Source organism: Pinus tabuliformis, chromosome 5_2 (genome assembly GCF_031772625.1).
Source record: "Pinus tabuliformis cultivar Carrire ecotype Pingquan chromosome 5_2, CPIR1, whole genome shotgun sequence".
NCBI classification, from domain to species: Eukaryota; Viridiplantae; Streptophyta; class Pinopsida; order Pinales; family Pinaceae; genus Pinus; species Pinus tabuliformis.
Window position 1 is genome coordinate 1,053,732,757 of NC_142306.1, and position 13,233 is coordinate 1,053,745,989.

The 13,233-nt window shown below is 36.0% G+C and overlaps 1 pseudogene across 1 annotated transcript; it reads left to right on the top strand.

Moving 5' to 3' along the window:
* Positions 1 to 5,868: 5,868 nt before the first annotated feature.
* LOC149162856 (S-adenosylmethionine synthase 3 pseudogene) lies at positions 5,869 to 7,705 on the top strand (annotated as a pseudogene). Its single transcript, XR_016261943.1, has 2 exons — positions 5,869 to 5,975; positions 6,301 to 7,705. The product of XR_016261943.1 is annotated as an S-adenosylmethionine synthase 3 pseudogene (transcript).
* The last annotated feature ends 5,528 nt before the right edge of the window (positions 7,706 to 13,233 follow it).

The following is a 13,233-nucleotide window of genomic DNA, read 5'->3' on the forward strand; positions in this document are numbered from 1 at the left end:
ATAGGGTTGAGACCACAACAATTGGAAGAAAAAAGAGCAAAAGGGCTTTGTTACAGCTGTGATAGCAAATACACTAAAGGTCATAAGTGTGCTGAGAAAAAATTATTCTACATAGATTATGAAGAGGAAGAAGAAAAGGAGCAAGAAAGGTCAAAGGAAGAGGATATACTCCAGGAACAAAGCCTAGATAAAGAAGAAATGAATCCGACCATATCTTGTAATGCATTGGCTAGAATTACCACTCCTCAAACCATCAAGATAGAAGGACAAATTAAGAAGAAAAAGGTAGAAGTGTTGATTGATTCAGGAAGTACCCACAATTTTATTCATTGTAAGGTAGCAAAGGAATTGAATTGCTTCCTATATCCAGCACCAAAGTGTCAAGTGATGATTGCAAATGGAGGAACGATAAATTTCTCTGGAAAGTGCCATAATATCAAGCTATCCATGGGAGAATATGTATTGACTAGCCCAATGCTTTCCATTCCAATGGGAGGTGCTGATGTTGTACTAGGAGTCCAATGGCTACAATCCTTGGGTACAATAGCTTTTAATTTTTAAGAACTTTTCATGAAATTTTCTACGGAAGGAAAGGAAGTTGAATTGAGGGGTATTGCAGGGAAACCGGGAAAGATAATCAACTCTAACGATATGACAAAGCTTCTAAAAAAGGAACAAAGAAGTGTAATTGCACAATTATGTTCGCTAGACGTTTCCACATCGGAATCATCTATTTCTCCAGATCTCCAAAAAGTCTTGGACAATCATTCCAAGGTATTTGAGACTCCCAAAGGTCTCCCACCTATTCGTGATCATGATCATGCTATTCATCTAATTCCAGGAAGTGTTCCTCCAAACATCAGGCCATACAGATATCCATATGCCCAAAAGAGTGAAATTGAACGTATGGTTGCAGAAATGCTAGAGGCTGGTATAATTCAACCTCGTCAAAGTTGTTTCTCTGCTCCAGTAGTATTGGTGCACAAGAAGGATGGATCATGGCACATGTGTCCGGATTATAGGGAGCTCAACAAGCTCACTATTAAAGATAAGTTTCTCATTCCTGTCATTGATGAATTATTGGATGAATTGCATGGATCAATTTACTTCACCAAGTTGGATCTTCGTTCAAGATATCATCAAATAAGAATGAAGACTGAATACATTCCAAAAACAGCATTTAGAACTCATGAGGGTCATTATGAAGTTTTGGTCATGCCTTTTGGCCTTACCAATGCACCTTCTACATTTCAAGGTTTGATGAATTCCATTTTCAAACCCTTCCTTAGAAAATTTGTGTTGGTATTTTTGATGATATACTAATCTACAGCAAGTCTTGGAAGGATCATGTTGAACATGTTGACAGGGTGCTACAACTATTAGAGAAGAAACAATTATATGCAAAAAGATCCAAATGTTTCTTTGGAGTACAAGAGGTGGAATGTCTGGGTCATATTATATCTCATGAAGGAGTTAAGGTAGACCCTAGCAAAATTAAAGCCATTAAGGAATGGAAAATCCCCACATCCATAAAGCATCTGCGAGGATTTCTCAGGTTGACAGGGTATTATCGCAAGTTTGTTAAGAGTTATGGGAGAATAGCAGCACCTCTAACAACATTATTGAAGAAAGATGCATTTTCATGGACTCCAGAAGCAACAAAGGCCTTCGAACATCTTAAAGAGGCAATGTGCCAAGCACCGGTCTTAGATACACCGGACTTCACAAAAACCTTTATTGTGGAATGTGATGCTTCAGGAAATGGAATTGGTGTTGTCTTAATGCAAGATGAAAGACCCATTGCTTTTGAAAGTCCTCCAATCAAGGGAAAGTTTTTACACAAAGCTACTTATGAGAAGAAAATGTTGGCAATACTACATGCACTTAAGAAATGGCAACCCTACCTAATGGAAAGACACTTCAAGGTAAAAACGGATCATGATACCCTTAAATAATTTTTAGAACAAAGATTATCCTCTGAAGAGCAACAAAAGTGGGTTTCAAAGATGTTGGGTTATGACTTTGAAATCATCTACAAAAAAGGGAAGCAAAATGTGGTGGCAAATGCACTCTCAAGAAAGGATGAGGATGTGGAAGTGTTGTTGTGTGCCATTTCTATTATCCAGCCAGATTGGATAAATGAAGCAAGGGAGGAGTGGAAGAATGATGAAGAAGTGTGGGCACTTATTCGAAAGTTACAACAAGATTCCAATACATTTGATACATTTAGCTGGAAAAATGATTCGTTATGGTACAAAGATCGGTTATACCTCTGTAAGAATTCGCAACTCAAACAAAAGATTCTTATGGAATTGCACACTTCTCCCTTAGGAGGGCACTCAGGATTTTTAAAAACTTACCACAGGGTTAAGAAGGAATTTTTTGGGATGACCTTATATCACATATTCAAAAGTTTGTGGCAAAATGTTTGGTTTGCCAACAAAATAAAGTTGAAACAATTAAGACCCTGGGTCTATTACAACCTTTATCCATTCCAAGCCAACGTTGGGAGGAGGTTTCAATGGATTTTATCACAGGTTTATCCAAGTCTGAGGGAAAGAGTGTCAGCATGGTGGTAGTTGACAGACTTACCAAGTATGCACACTTTTGTGCATTATCTCATCCATTGAAAGCCAGTACAGTTTCTACTGCATTTATGGAAACAATTCAAAAGCTACATGGAAACCCAAAGATTATTGTAAGTGACAAAGATCCCATTTTCACTGGAAATTTTTGAACAGAATTATTTTCTTGACTTGGTACTCAGTTAGCTCATAGCTCATCTTATCATCCTCAATCTGATGGGAAAACTGAGATAGTAAACAATTGTTTGGAAGGATATCTTCGTTGCTTTGTATCTGATAAACAGACACAATGGGTCAAATGGTTGCCTCTGGCTGAATGGTGGTATAACACTTCCTTCCATACAACAACAAAAATGACCCCATTTATGGCACTTTATGGATATCAACCACCATCTATCACATCATATTTAAGAGAAAATTCTAAGGTTCAAGCACTGGAACATCACATTGAATATCAACAACAAGTCCTCCAACTCTTAAAGGATAACCTCGTGTTGGCACAGAATAAAATGAAACAACAGGCAGATCAACATCACAGCAAAAGAAGTTTTGATGTAGGCGATTGGGTATTCCTACGGCTACAACCATATAAACCAATGTCCCTCAAGCAAGCTAAGAAGGATAATAAATTATCACCAAAGTATTATGGTACGTACAAGGTGTTGCAAAAGATTGGTACTATGGAATACAAATTGGAGCTTCCTGCAGCGTCTCGAGTGCACCCAGTTTTCCATGTTTCATGTTTAAAGAAGGTTATAGGCGACAAGCTCCCAGTTCAAACAATATTGCCAGAACTTGATGAGGAAGGAAAAATCCTATTGGAACCGGAAGCAGTCACAGAAATAAGAACTCGACAGCTATGAAATCGATCAATCTCGGAGTATCTCATCAAGTGGAAGAACTTATCCGCTGAAGATTCCACATGGGAGGATGGGAATTTTATACAGAAGCATCCAGAACTACTCAAGCGTTGAGGACAACACTTTTTTTGAAGGAGAGGGGCATGATAGATCCCTATAATACTAGTGATTACCCCATTACTATGTAGTTGTATCCCTTATTAATATTGTTGTGCCCCTATTGTCCCCATATTTTTATTACTGTGCCCCATAGAATCCCTCTATTGTTATTTTTGTGGCTTTATATTATTATTGTTAGGTCGTTTGGGTTATATCGTGACTCCTTAGACACCTATATATAGAAAGGAGGTTTTTTCATTTGAATCATCCAAGAATTGTTCATTTGTGTAATGTAAAGGAGGTTGCCCCCTCGAAGAGGATGAATTCTAAGGCGTTCAACTATCATTTCTAACTTTTTGTGAGCTAGTTTCATAACAAATTGCAAGAAACCCTTGGAATAACGAGTCATTAAGCCTAATACCTCACCTTGTGGGTCATCCACCGTCATAGAGCCCAAGAAGGATGGAAGTTGGAGGAATTATATGACTACTACATATTGAAAATGATCATCTTCGAGAATCTTTATTCATTGCTAAGGATTGATGACTTGTTGAGTCCACTGTAGCAGGCCAAGTATTTCATAAAATGACCTCAAATTCAGGTAAGACCATATGTAAATGAAATAAGAATAGACTTGGAAGAATTCATTCAAGGCACTACACTAATTGTAAGAATGGTTAGCCATGCCTTTAAGATTATGTAATGCATTTGTGACTTTTATGTAATTAGTAAAGGATGTGTTGTGACAATTTATAGAACCCTTTATATATATATATATATATATATATATATATATATATATATATATATATATATATATATATATATATATATATATATAGATATATATATATATATATATATATATATATATATATATATGCAACTTTACTTGGGAAAATCATATCTCACAATTGAAACAAGTACTTGACACACTTAAAGGCATTGATCATTGCCTAATCTCAAGAACTATTAATTTGAGAAAGAGTCTTTGGTTTTATACCTTGGACTTATAAATGATGGAGGAGAATTGAAGATAGATCTATCAATAATCAAAGCCATTGACAAGTGGTCATCTTCAACTAACATAACAAGGGTAAAAAGTTTCATGAAAGTAACAAAATACTTGTAAAAGTTCATTATAACATTTTCAATGATTCCTACACTAATCCTCATTGTCACAACCAAAGAAAAGTGTTTTCTTTGGGACAACTCTTTTGGTTTACATGGAATTATAAATCTCAAGTATAATTTACATTTCTCATGTTTCTATGAGATTAAGATAAAAGTTTCTAATAAAAGAATCCAAAACATTAACTTATAAACTTGAGAAGTATTTTTTCTAGTTACCTTTTTAATTCTATAATTTAAAATTTGTTAAAAATTTTTATAAATAAAATATTATTTATTTTTTAATTTAAAATAGATTAAAAACTACTAATCACATGTTTAATTATAACTCCTTTAAATTATTATTTTTAAATAAATAAAATTTATAAAAATTTGAAAGTTTGATGATTACATCATGATGAGACAATAAATTTAATCTAATGTCACTTTTCCCCTTAACCATATTTATCTCATGATTATAGTCATATTCTTCTATTTCACTATTTAGTCAACTAAATTCCAAAATGCACATTATTTTCATGTAGGTGGATTGACCAACTATCAAACACATTTGAAACACAACTTTACCAATAATGCACTAGCAATACATTTTATTGATACAAAAAATGCACATTATTTTCAAGTAGGTGGATTGACACACTATCAAACACATTTGAAACACTACTTTACCAATAATACACTACCCATACATTTTATTGGTGGAAAAAATATCTTCATATTTGTTGGAGGTTCCCAAAAAAGCAATGAAGTCCTCATACAAACCACTAACATCCCATGTCACCTAACAATAACAAAAACGTGCCCACTCACTATACACTATTCTACCAACTCGGTTGTCATTTCTATTTTAATTTAATATGTCTTTTAATGTCTACTAGTAGCCTATCTCCATTAGTAATACATACAAAACTGCTTTAGAAAGTTTAGGCAGCACATGTCACAAAGACCCAACTATGGATTAACTTATTTAGAATGGTTGTTCAAGAAAGTACAGTGTTCAAAGATGTCAAGTGAGGTGGTGGGATCCACAAGATTAAGTCAATTAATCGTAATCCCCACCAACCCATTTATGTTGTATTGATCACGTCAAAGGCTCTCACCAACTTCGTGCCAAGGTAGTCGATTCCCAAGCAATCTATTGGCTTAATCCTTGCTGATGTGGCAAATCTGAAATATCTTAATGTAGAGCTCCTCCTATAAAGGCAGCAAATGAAGTGCTGAGCTCAAATCACTTTGACTTGTGCACTGCGGCTCCTTCTCCCCTGCTTATTATTCATTTCAGGAAACTCTGTTCCTCAAGGTAATTGCTTTGCTCTCAGGCCATTGTTTAGTTTTGTTAAATCAGATCAGGCTGCAAATGGGTTGAAAAATTGGGCCATTTTTTATGAGAAACATCTATACGCCAGGAGTATTAGGGAACATTTGATCGTGGAATTGGCCTTGTTCTGCAGGGTTAATTGTTTAGAGTTCAATTCCATAGATATATTGTTGCAGGGATGACCAATTGTGTGCAGTTCCTCTTTATACATTGCATGGGTATTGAATCTTGATTTACATAGATCTTGTTATGGGTTTCTGAAACATGCAAATCTGATGTGGTTCTTTTTTGTTTGTTGTGGTTGCAGAATCGAGATGGAGACCTTCCTCTTCACATCCGAGTCCGTGAACGAGGGACACCCAGACAAGCTGTGTGACCAAATCTCTGATGCAGTGTTGGATGCATGCCTCACACAGGACCCTGATAGCAAGGTAGCATGCGAGACTTGCACTAAAACGAACATGGTCATGGTTTTTGGTGAAATCACCACCAAGGCCAATGTCGACTATGAGCAGATCGTTCGCAAGACCTGCAGGGAGATTGGATTCATTTCTGACGATGTGGGTCTCGATGCTGATCACTGCAAAGTCCTGGTTAACATCGAACAGCAGAGCCCTGACATTGCCCAGGGCGTTCATGGGCACTTTACCAAGAGGCCTGAGGAGATTGGAGCCGGTGACCAGGGACACATGTTTGGTTATGCAACTGATGAGACCCCTGAGTTGATGCCTCTCACCCATGTGCTGGCTACCAAACTGGGAGCAAAGCTCACAGAGGTAAGAAAGAATGGAACCTGCCCCTGGTTGAGGCCTGATGGAAAGACACAAGTGACCATTGAGTACAGAAATGACGGTGGTGCCATGGTTCCTCTGCGTGTTCACACAGTTCTCATCTCTACTCAGCATGATGAGACAGTGACCAATGACCAGATTGCTGCAGATCTGAAGAAGCATGTGATAAAGCCGGTGATTCCTGAGAAGTACCTGGACAATAACACCATATTCCACTTGAACCCATCTGGCCGATTTGTGATTGGAGGGCCTCATGGAGATGCAGGGCTAACGGGGAGAAAGATAATCATAGACACCTATGGAGGGTGGGGAGCTCATGGAGGAGGGGCATTCTCTGGCAAAGATCCCACCAAGGTGGACCGAAGTGGAGCGTACATAGTTAGACAGGCTGCCAAGAGCATTGTTGCAGCTGGCCTTGCAAGAAGATGCATTGTGCAGGTCTCATATGCCATTGGAGTGCCTGAGCCTCTGTCTGTCTTTGTTGACTCCTATGGCACAGGGACCATTCCAGACAAGGAAATTCTGGAGCTCATAAAAAAGAACTTTGATTTCAGGCCTGGCATGATGACTATCAATCTTGATCTGAAGAGAGGACTAAACGGCAGGTTCCAAAAGACTGCAGCCTATGGCCACTTCGGCAGGGACGACCCTGATTTCACCTGGGAGATTGTCAAGCCTCTGAAGCAGGAGAAGGCTCTCCAAGCCTAGTGAATGCCCAGCACTCATTCATTCTTGTCATAAATAAGCTCAATTTGAGCCGAATGTTGTTGGATGCACTCATTCATTCCTGTCATCAATAAGCTTAATTATCTCTCTGAAAAGGTTGGGATATAATGCTGAGAATGGTTGTAAGAACCAGACAAGTGGGAAAGGGAAACAACGCCCACTTTTTTATTTAAAGTTGATTCAAGTTTTCACAAATTTGCGTTTTAAACCAATGTGCCTGCTGACATCACAGATCTTACTTATAGGTGCCAAGTTTTTGGTCAAATCTGAGATGTGCAAAATCCTAAGGAGAGTGCAGCATTTTCATCCTTCCATGTTTTATGATTTTGGTTGTCTAAGTAATCTCCTAGAAAATCATCACTTATGTTGTACTTTTCAAATTCACAAAACCATTATATTTGATGCGTCACATGAAATGAATCCATTGGTTCAATCAGCCATACATCATGATCTACAAGTACGTCACATGAAATGAATCCATTGGTTCAATCAGCCATACATCATGATCTACAGATGTACTTGTAGATGCCAAGCAGAGGTTTTTGTTTATGCAGAAGGCACATCATCACATCCCTTACCTTTATCAACATTCTTAGATCTACAACTTTCTTATGATGCTAGCTTTAACATACTTCCAAAATTTCCATATAAATTGTTTTATAGATTTAGATCTGGTCCTCAAAGACTTCTCTCTTGGGGATGACCTCTTATATATGACACATACTTTGGGGATGACCTCTTATATATGACACATACTTGGCCATATGCTCCATGAATTTTCTCGTCGTTTCCTCTAATAGCAAAAGTGCAAATACATCCTCAAACTTTAGTGTGTATTGTGTATGACTACCAATTACTACAACCAAATAATCTCATAAGTTTGATAAACAATATAATAGGGTGTCAGATGGGCTTATCTCGGGTAGTTGGGAGGAATAATTGGGATCCTCCCTACCCATGTTCACTTCCTCTATCTTAATATTAGTCGATATAAATTGATTTATTAATGTTCAACAAAAATGATATTTCTACATAAGTCTTACACCTTAAGTAAACACTCACACAAGTAGATCAAATATATTAAGTACACCAATGTATTAAGTAGTTATAACCCTTGAAGGGGAACAATCCATGACCCTAACCAGTGCGGTACCTTGAGGCAATATATATTAATGCAAAAAAAACCTAAGAGTTTCTCACAATCTATCATAAGCAAATGACCCTCCATGCTCTTCAAGTATAAATTATGGATTACTTGAGTGTTAAAGCATGGCATATAGTCATTAGTATCAAGGAGATTATGAATCTAAAGATCATTTTATGTGTATAGCATATCATGGTTGTTAAATTACATAATTACAAATGCGTACTAAGGAAACACACTTTCCCTAAAAATACATTAAACCATGTTGATCTTAACCAAATCCTAAGTGTCTAAATATCATTACATTCCTCATTGAGAACAACTTGAGATAAGTTTGAAATATTTACAAAGGTGACACAATAGGAAAATGAAGAGACATTAGAGTCTATCCCCCCTTAATGGCAACTCCCCAAGCTCCTAACTTAGATCAAAGTTTGGGAAACTTCTCTTTTGTAAGAGACTTTTTGAAAATGTCTATAACTTGATTATCTATAGGGCAAGCACTTCAAGAACACAATTTTGATTAAGCTTTATGATGAAGTGCATGTGTAGCTCAATGTGTTTGCTATGTTGTTGTTGAATTGAATCTTTAGTGAGCTTGATGACACTTCAATTATCACACTAGAGTGTGCTCGATTGTTGCTACTAGAATCCAAACTATGGAAGGATATGTCAAAGCCATAAGGGTTCTTGACTTTCATTAATTATTGCTCAATATCATGCTTGTATTGAATAAAAACCAAGATCCTATTGCTTCTTACAAGTCCAAGTGATACTTTTAGAACCAAGACTAAAAACATAACCTATAATAGAATTTTCATCATTAAGGCTACTAGAGCAATAGGAATCATTGAAACCAACCAACAAAGGAGTTCCCCTTGAACTATAATATATATTAAAATAAACTATACCTTAGATATACCAAAGTCTCCTTTTTTGTTGCTTTACAATGTCTCTCATGGGGTGTTTTCATATACTGAGGAACAAGACCAATGGCAAAGAAAATATCATGATGGATATAAGTAAAATAAAAAAAAAGGCTACTAACCAACTAATGGTACAAAGCGACATTTACTTTGGGGGTAATACAAGTGGCAACAAGTTTGACACCAAAATAAAAAGGAGATAAGGTTGATTTTCAATTTTCCATGTGAAAGCAATGAAGAAGGTCACATGCATACTTGGACTAGGAAATAGAATTCCTTCCTTGATTTGCAATACTTAGAGGTTGAGGAAATAATGCAAATAACTTGTGTCATCATTTCAAATTTCTTCTTAAGGATAGATTTCACATGGTTTAAAATTTGGGATCACTACTAGTAAGAATAAGGTCATTGACATAAAGAACAAGTATCATGAGATGGTTATCTACTTTCTTGGTATAAGCATTGTGTTCAAAATGACATCTAGAAAAGCTAGTATCAAGAAGAAAGTTATCTACTTTACTAGATCAAGCTTAGAGAACTTGCATATGATCATAGAGAGGTTTCTTAAGGAAGTAAACAAGACTAGAGTCATTATGAACATAGCTAAGAGGTTGTTACATATAAATTTCTTCTTGCAAATCCCCATGTAATAAAGTAAATCTAACATCTGAAGCATATATATATATGATGATGATGATGATGATGATGATTATTATTATTATTTTTACAATGAGGGCCCCTGGCTTAAACAGCGTCGGGTGCCTTTTCATGAAGGGTCACGATCTATTGATCATGCCACTCTCTCTCTCTCTCTCTCTCTCTCTCTCTCTCTATATATATATATATATATATATATATATATAACATTGTCTTCCTCTTGAGAAAAATGCTTTGTCCTAAAAGCATAGGTAACGAAGGGCGTTGTTGATGAAATGTTTCTGTCTCCCAAGAGGCTTCTTCTTATGGTAGGTTCTTACACTTAATAAGATATTCTTTAATTACCCATGCTTGCAATTTCTTTTCCCTAGTGGTGATGATTCCTTATTTTTCTAAAACAATCTTCTCTTCATCGTCTAATGTTGAAAGTGTCGTATGTGCTTCTTGGTGTTTTCCTAGTACCTTTTATACATGGAAAATGTTGTGAATGTGGCTTGTATTAGGAAGGTTCAAGTTGTATGCTACTTGGATAATACTTTTGTTAATCTAATATGGTCCATAGAACTTTGTGCTAATTTGTTTTTTCTTTGTTGTTTTAAGGATCACTACTTGTAAGGTTGAAGCTTAACAAATACCCATTCTCCAACCTCAAATTCTTTTTCTATTCTACATTGATCGGCTTGTTGTTTCATATGATTTCTTGCAACACTTAGATTTTCTTTTAGTGCTTGAAAGAATTGTTGAGTTTCTTTAACATAATCTTTTACTCTTGTGAACTTTGTTTCGATAATGGAGAATTCCTTCCACTTAGGAGGCTCATAATCATGAAGAGCTTGAAATGGGGTCATTTTTGTTGAAGGGTGATAAGTGGAAATGTACCACCATTCAGCGAGGTGTAACAATTGAACCCACTTATTTTGTTTATCTATTGCATACCAACAAAGGTAAGCTTCTAAACATTTATTGACAATTTTTGTTTGACTGTTTGTTTGAGGATGATAAGTTGAACTCATGTTGAGGTATGTTTTCATCTATTTGAAAAATTGCCTCTAGAAATTCCCCTTAAATTTGGCGTCTCTATCGCTAACAATAACTTTTGGGAATCCATGTAATTTATAGACATTTTTGCAAAAAAATCACAACGAATTGTTTTACGAAGTCTAATTTCTTTATTTCCATAAATTGTGCATACTTTGTGAGCCCATCGATTACTACAAGGATTTTTTCTTTTCCATTTGACACAGGTAGCCCTTCAATAAATTCCAATGATATTTCTTCCCACTTTTGGTTTGGAATGTTTAGGGGATGGAGCAATCCAAGGGACATAATGTTCTCACTTTTATTTCTTTAGCATTGATCACACTCTGCTATATATATTTGAATATCATTATTCATCCCCTTCCAAAACAAACTATTGGTGTACATTATAGTAGGTTTTAAAGAAACCCACATATCCTACTACTAAGGAATCATGGGATTCCTTGTCGTATGTAGATGTTAGACATTCTCTTTTATTGAGCTTCCTACTTTCAAATTCGATTGGATGGACATCTTACACTAACACTACTCCTATTCCAAAACCTGAGGTGTTACATTCGATTAAAAAAGGTTTTGAAAAGTTTGGAGTTGATAATACACGTGTAGTGGACATAATTTCCTTTGAGGTTTCAAAACACTTTTCTTCCTTATCATCCCATTGCAACGAGTTCTTCTTTAGAAGGTTTGTTAGGGGTGTGGTTATATGAGCATAGTTTTGAAGAAACCTTCGATAGTATCATGTTAAACCCAAATACTCTTAATTAGAAATGTTAGTTGGCTTGGGCCATTTTGTGATAGATTTGATCTTGTTTGGATCTACCTTCACTCCTTCCTATGATATCACATGTCCTAGATACTCAACTTCTTCCTTTCCGAAGGTGCATTTCAACATCTTCGCTAGAATTGGTTCTTTTCTAGAAGAGAAAGAACTTGATCCAAAGTGCTTGAGTTGTTCACCCTGAGTTTTACTATATATCAGGATGTCATTGTAGAAGGCTAACACAAATTTCCATAAGTACAGACGAAAAAATTCATTCATGGTTTCTTCGAAGGTGGTTGGGACATTAGTTAACCCAAATGACATAACCTTGAATTCGTAATGCCCTTCATGAGATCGAAAGGTAGTCTTTTCCATATCTTCCAATCTTACCTTTAGTTGGAAGTATCTTGATCTCAAATCCAATTTGGAAAAATATTTGGCTCCATGTAGTTCATCCAACATTTCTTCTATAAAGGGAATATGATTTTTATTTATTTTTTGTTATCTTATTCAATCCTCTGTAATCAATACATAACCTGAAATATCCATCCTTCTTCTGAACATGGACTACAGGAGTTGCATAAGCACTTCTAATTTTTGCAATAACACCATTCTTTAGTAGGTCTTGGTTTATCCTTTCAACTATCTTTTTTATGATGGGGGTATTGATATGGCTTGATATTAACCGAATTTGAGCCAACTTTGACCTCGATAATGTTTTCAATCTCTCTTTCAGGGACATCTCTAGTGGTAAATCTTGGAATATTTTATTGTGCTTTTGAATTAACTCCTGAATCTCAGGAGGTTCTTCGCCAATTAATTTTGAAGCCATCATTTCCATCTGATGACATTGCACCATATCTATTGGAGCTCCTTTTTGGATCAACTTCACCATTTGATAGGATGACACACTCTGACTTTTATGTGGTTGAAAACCATATAACTTATATTTCTTTCCTTCCCAACTAAACTTTATAAACTGTTTTTGATGGTTGGAAGATTAAGTGACTAAGGTTTGTATCCATTAGACACCTAGGACCACGTCCACTCATCGAAGCAGTGCGGTGTAAAATGAGGATTCTAAATTGTAATACTGAATTTGCAATTTAACCTTATGACATTTTCCCACTCCTTCAATTTTCTTTACATCTTCTACCATCACTTTCATGTTAGGCATTGGATATGTGAAAATGTTGAG